Below are 6523 nucleotides of genomic sequence, written 5' to 3' on the forward strand. Positions count from 1 at the left end.
TACCACATATACTTTTTTAGACAAATAACCCTAACTTATTGAATGGAAAAGTGCAAAATATATTTCTAATTGTTCCTATCTAGCTGTAATTATCCATTAAGGCAACTGAGCACTAGCTTCAAACACCGATGGAAGGTCAGTATTACAGAGGTTTTCCCTTAGCCATCATGCCCTTAACTCTTTTGCACTCATCTTTAATTATTTGTTTTGTAATTGTCCTTATCCACCATGCTAGACATTAATCTATATCATTAAAAATGTTTTCTGTGGCATGATGAGTGCCTAAAAGTTTGGTTTGAAGGTATCATCAGATATCATAACTGTTTCCATCTCATGGCATGAGAGATTGACTTCTATCAAGGTACATATTTATCAGGCTGTGCTTACAGTAGGTGTTAGAAGTTAGGATTAGGGGTTAGAGGTTAGGGGTTAGGGGCTAGGGCTAACAAGCTGGCTGAGGAATTCTGGGACTTGAAGTCCACAAGTTTTAAAGTTGCCAAGATTGGACACCCCCGGCTTAAGGCATCAGTTGGCTTCAATCCAGCCCTGTTCCCATCACACAGAAAAGACTTTTTTTAAACAAAACATACTGCCACTTTGTTTTTTTTCTCTCTCTCTCTCTCCATCCAGAATATTTTGCATTCTTCTTTTGTCATTGGGCAAATATGCCTATAAACTCTTTGTTTAGGAGACACGACATGTATTTGTTTATTGGAGAGAGGGTCATAGGTACAGTATTTATATTAGGCGCATTATTCCATATGATAATAGCATAATTTTGTTCATTGTTAAAAGCCCACATCTCGGTTAGTGAATAATTATTTACGACAAGTGAAGCGAGCAGTTCAATAATGAAATAAGCTATCAGATGATCTGTCCTATCAAATAACAAAATAAACTACTGAGTAGGAAAAGTGCAGCTTGATAATAATTACAGGTTCTGTGTTTTCAGCCTTCTCTGCAGTTTTATTTCAGTCTTGAATCTAGCAGCCATCCTTTGAAGCACCCATCACAATTCTTCCTAGGTATCTTATTTTTTCCTTTTCCAAAACTAGAAGGCTTGCAAGGAATTCATCTGAAGCTTCAAAGTTGACATGAAACATGATGGCGAACCTATGCCACCCGCCATCTCTTCAGGCACACCAGCCACCGCCCATTGTTCTTCCAAGTTCCAGCGTGCACATGCATGCCAGCCAGCTGGTCTTCACACGTGCGCAGGAGCTTCAGAAACCAGAAGAGCAGCTCCCCGGAGCACATGCATGTGCCAGCCAACTGGTCTTCGCATGCGCATGCACGTTAGAAACTGGAAGACCAGGTGGCTGGTGCACATGTGCGTGCTTAGCACATGTGCTAAGCTTCCAGTTTCCAGCGCTCCTGCATGCACACATCGGGGAGGTGCTCTTCCAGTTTCTAGCACATGTATACACACACAGTCCCATTTTGGCACTCGGTGCGGAAAAGGTTAACCACCACTGACCTAGGATATAGACGGCAGTTCTGGCTGGCTCATTGGGGAAAGGTATTGGATAGAGAATTTCTCCACTCACCAAAATATACTCCAAAACTTGGGAAGCAGATTTAAATGGGTGACATTCCAGAATTGGAATAAGGAACTGCTCAGTCATCTTATTCAAAGTCTTGTTTTCCCAAAGTCATTAACTCTGCTTGCAGATGGAATTAGTAGAGAGGCACAATAAACCCACAGCTTCCCTCCAAGGAACCCTGTTTGAGATAGTCATTTCCCAAAGCCTTTAATTCATATCTTCTCAATCTCTCAAGGCTAAAATAAATACGTTCAGTGGTGGTATTCGACTGGTTCTGACCGGTTCTGGAGAGCCGGTAGCGGAGATGAGCAGTGGAGACAGAACCGGTTCTCTCCGCTACTCTGTGTTGGCCCACCCACCCACCTGGGCTCCCATACTCACTTTTATGGCCAGAATTCAAAGCACAGCTACTTTGTGCGGCACAGAATTGCGCCGTGCAGCAGCTGCTGCAGTGACTGGCATCATGCAGGCTTGCAGGAGGTGAGTTAGAATGCCTCTGCACCTGCGCAAATGCCTCTGCACCTGTGCAAAGTGCACATTTGGCGCGTGCGTGCACACAAAGTGGTGCATGTGCACAAAGCGCGCCCACCAAGCCACACCCACCAAACCGGTGGCAACTTTATTTGAATACCAGCACTACATATGTTATATTTCATGTTGTTTCATTTCCAGCTATTATTGACTGTCATGTAAAGACAGAATCTCCTTCAAATCAAGTTCAGTTTCTATAACATCCATGGAAGTGGTCTTCCATTTCATTTTCCCCCCATGCTTTTTAATGTTCTGGTCTAATCCTGCACCTAACACTTCTGAATAGCCTCCCTTTTGAACACAGTACCTACAGGTAATCCTCCACTTAACACCTATTCATTTAGCAACCATTTGGAGTTATGATGACGCTCACAACAGACACATGGTGGCAATCCAGGCACTTGCCAACCAGCTCTGACCTACTACAGCTGCAGCACCCTACAGCCATAGGATCACCATCTGTGGTCATCTCAGCCAGTTTCTACAAGCAAAGTTAATGGACTGGGGAAGAAGCTGGCAGGAGACCACAAGGTTCCGTCACATGATGTCTCACTTAATAACTCTGGGTGATTTGCTTGATGGCCACGGCAAAAAGGTTGTAAAATTGGGGTGGCCTCTTAATGACTGCACCACTTAATGAATTTTCCAGTCTCTATTGTGATGGTAAGTTGAGGACTACCTGTATCAAATCTAACTCTGCTTAGCTTTTGAAAGTCATACAAGGTTAGCTAGACAACGTTACTCTAATTAATTTAAACTCATTCAGGGCTGAATTATTATTTGTGGCATGATAGATGCCTAATCTTCCCAGGCCTTTAACAAATATAAATCTGCATGAAAATGAGTATGTGTTTCCAAACAAATATACTGAAGGATTAGTTATTTCTCTGGAATGAACTGCCATCTCTTCACATTTTTTTAAAAAAAAGGTAAATTGGGACACTATTATTTACAATATCTCTATATCTCTGCCCCTGTTTTTTTTCTATCTATCTATCAACTATCATCTGTCTATCTTTCTATCTATCTATCTATCATCCAACATCTATCTATCTATCACCTACTTCCATCCCCAAACTTTAAAAACTGTATTTCACATCTGGGGCTCAAATTTTCTTCTGTTTTTCCTGATTTTTCATTTTGGAACCTTACCATTACTTTTATATTTAAATTGTTCTCATATCTGTGCCTATGGTACCTAGAAATGTTTTGTGGCAATTTACAGAAAGAGATGGAATGAGACACACAACTGTCATTTTCAAGAGTCACATCCTATTTCTTAAAGCAGCAGTGGCTACATGAAAAACAACACTCTTATTTCAACTTTCCACCTACCCTAAAGCTCATGCTGGCTTTGCTGCTTATAGCATGTCCCAAAAGTACCCTGTTGGTGTTTTGTTTTTAAATTTGTTTCTTGGATTCTGTGTTAATTCCTGGTAACTGTCTAGATTAGTCCCTGTAATTTTCTTGGTAAGGATTTGTGGAAATGATTTGCCTTTCCTTGCTGTTTAGGATTAAGAGAGAATGATTGACCTAGATCACTCAGCTTTGTGACCTAGGCAGGACTAAAACTCATAGTCTCCTGGTTTTTATCCTGATGCCTTAACCACTTCTCCAATAACCAAAGCACTTAGATTTATGTACTGCTTCACAGCGCTTTACAGTTCTCTCTAAAAGGTTTACAGTCTCACCATATTGTCCCCAACAATCTGGGTCCTTATTTTACTGACTTCAGAAGAATGGAAGGTTGAATCAACCTTGAGCCAGTGAGAATCAAACTGCTGGCAGTCGGCAGAATTATCCTGCAATATTGCATTCTAACCACTGTGCCACCATAGCTCATAACCTAATAAGGCAACAAGATAGAACTTGGATGCATTCTCAAGTAATGTATGAGTCTGCGTTTCAAAACTAGATAGCATGATTCTCTACAATGTTTTCCAATGTGATTTAGTTAAATTCAGGAGCAAGTGATTTTCTTACCAAAATGTTTGCTGCCTATCAAAGATGGCTTATGTATCTATGATCTCCTATAACCAAATGTTTAATCTTCCTACAAACTGTTACCAAAGCAATTCATTCAAAGCATTTTCATTTGTAAAAGAAAAAAAAAAAAAGTAGAGAATGGGGGAGTCATGACTCCAATACCTAATCCTTGCCATTTTCACTTTCCATATGTTACACCTAGGACTGTTCCAAATTTTTAAACAAACGTTTTAAGCAAACAGGGCTGATTTTTAATTCCTGTGCTAAAAACACAGCTTGGTACGCAGTCATTGTTTAGTTTAAATTTTGCAATAAAATGAAATTTTAACATGCATGTAAAAGGCATCAGAGGTTGACGTGCTTTCGAAAAGCTTTGAGAAAACTGTATTTTGATAATATGCATTCTGCATCCCCCATCAGAAATCACAGCACCATACAATAGGTACAATAGGCATGTATCTACAGTCATTATTGATTCAATTAGGATTGTAGATTCAATTCAATTAGAATTGGCAATGAGACCCATACAATTAAGTCAATTTGATTCAGATCTATGAACAACATAAAAAAAAGGGGCTTTTGCTCATATGCAAATGTTCTTCCAAATTGTTGAACTGATTCACAGGCATCTCATTCAGATCATCAATCCCGACACCTGGTTTATTTTCAGAAAGTTAAGCTATTAATTTTCAAATCAAATCTCGGATTTCAACTTCACATATGGATAATAAAGTACGTGCAGATAAAATTCAGATAAGCAAGCTCATCTTAAAAGGAAACTTTCCTCTGGTTTCAATAAAAAAGGAAACATGCATCGAAAAGAAGTAAACCTAATGTTTCCCAACTATTTCCTTTCTTCAGTGCTCCGTATTTTATTTTTGGTACCAAAGACACAGACCAAGTTGGGAAGGACACAGAGGTAGGACACTGATGATACAAATCCAGGTAACTTGCATAAAACATCATTTAGCTATTATGCTTGACTACAGTGGAAATAGTAATTGTGTTATTCCCTAGATGTTCAACAGGGTATATCTGGAAATTGTTGAAGAAAATGTATCCTTGAAGAAACCAGATTTTTCTCCCAATCAACTGTGCTCCTATGTACCACCAGATCTCGTCTCAGCTTTTTTAAAAAATTGTGTTGTACTTTGCATACAAATGGTCCCACATTTATATCTTGGGGCCTCCTAGTTCCCTCTCGTCTTGGGAAGCTACTCATAATAAGCTCAGGTCAGGCTCTGCACTGTTATTTCTTCCGAAGATTTGGAACTGATCAGATATTAGCTGAAGTGCAAAACATCTGGGGGATACCAGAATAGTTGATGGCTAACCTGGGACACGGTGGCTCAGTGGCTAAGATCCTGAGCTTGTCGATCACAAAGGTCGGCAGTTCGGCGGTTCAAATCCCTAGCACTGCGTAACGGAGTGAGCTCCCGTTACTAGTCCCAGCTTCTGCCAACCTAGCAATTCGAAAGCATGTAAAAATGCAAGTAGAAAAATAGGGACCACTGGGAATGTAACGGCGCTCCATGTGCCTTTGGTGTTTAGTCATGCCGGCCACACGACCACGGAGACATCTTCGGACAGCGCTGGCTCTTCGGCTTTGTAACGGAGATGAGCACCGCCCCCTAGAGCCGGAAACACCTAGCACGTGTATGCGAGGGGAATCTTTACCTTTACCTTTAACCTGATATAAAACATCTTTTTTACATTCTGGACATTCTCAGTAAGTGGCATTTCATATCATGAAGCCATTCTAAAATACAATTCCATCTGGGGGAAGATAAGCTATTGAATGAGGGGACTGTTAATTAGCACTTAATCAAGAAAGCTGCCTATGTGGTTTTAGGAAAAATACATAAATGTTATTGCTATTTTTTTATTTCCTTCTGAAAGCATTCTCAACCAGTTAGCTGCTAGAAACCTCCATGCTGCCCTAAAGTACAGCTGGAATACTTCCAGACATTCAGATATAATCTTAAATAGTTCTTGAACCTCAGAAAAAGATGACCTACATGAAACCAGTCCAGGGAGTGTCTTTTTGTTTCCATCTTTCTTCCTTCCACAATTTTTCAGCCCAGCAGCTTTCGGGAACTACAAAGCACAGGTATAAATGTTGAGCAAATTACACATCCGGTTTTATGACAACAAGCTCCCCTTCTTTTGTTGGCTTCTGTCCATTAAAAGCAATTTGGAAGGATCATCAGAACTTGAAAGGGCAGATCAAACAGCAGTGAAAATTGCAGCTGCATTGGCCCCAATTCAGAGCAAATTCTAAGCAAAGAGCTGATAATTTATTCCATTTGAGACATATAGATACTTTATACAAGACTCCCTTTCTGCACGTGGGTCTCCCTGCTTTGCTTTATGGTGCAAGAATTCAACATGTCTTTAATTTCAAAAAAGTATTTTATACATTAGTTGCAGAGGACATTTATTACAAATGTTGTACATATGTT

This window comes from Pseudonaja textilis, chromosome 1, assembly GCF_049901715.1.
Source record: "Pseudonaja textilis isolate UNSWEBS1 chromosome 1, rPseTex1.2, whole genome shotgun sequence".
NCBI classification, from domain to species: domain Eukaryota; kingdom Metazoa; phylum Chordata; class Lepidosauria; order Squamata; family Elapidae; genus Pseudonaja; species Pseudonaja textilis.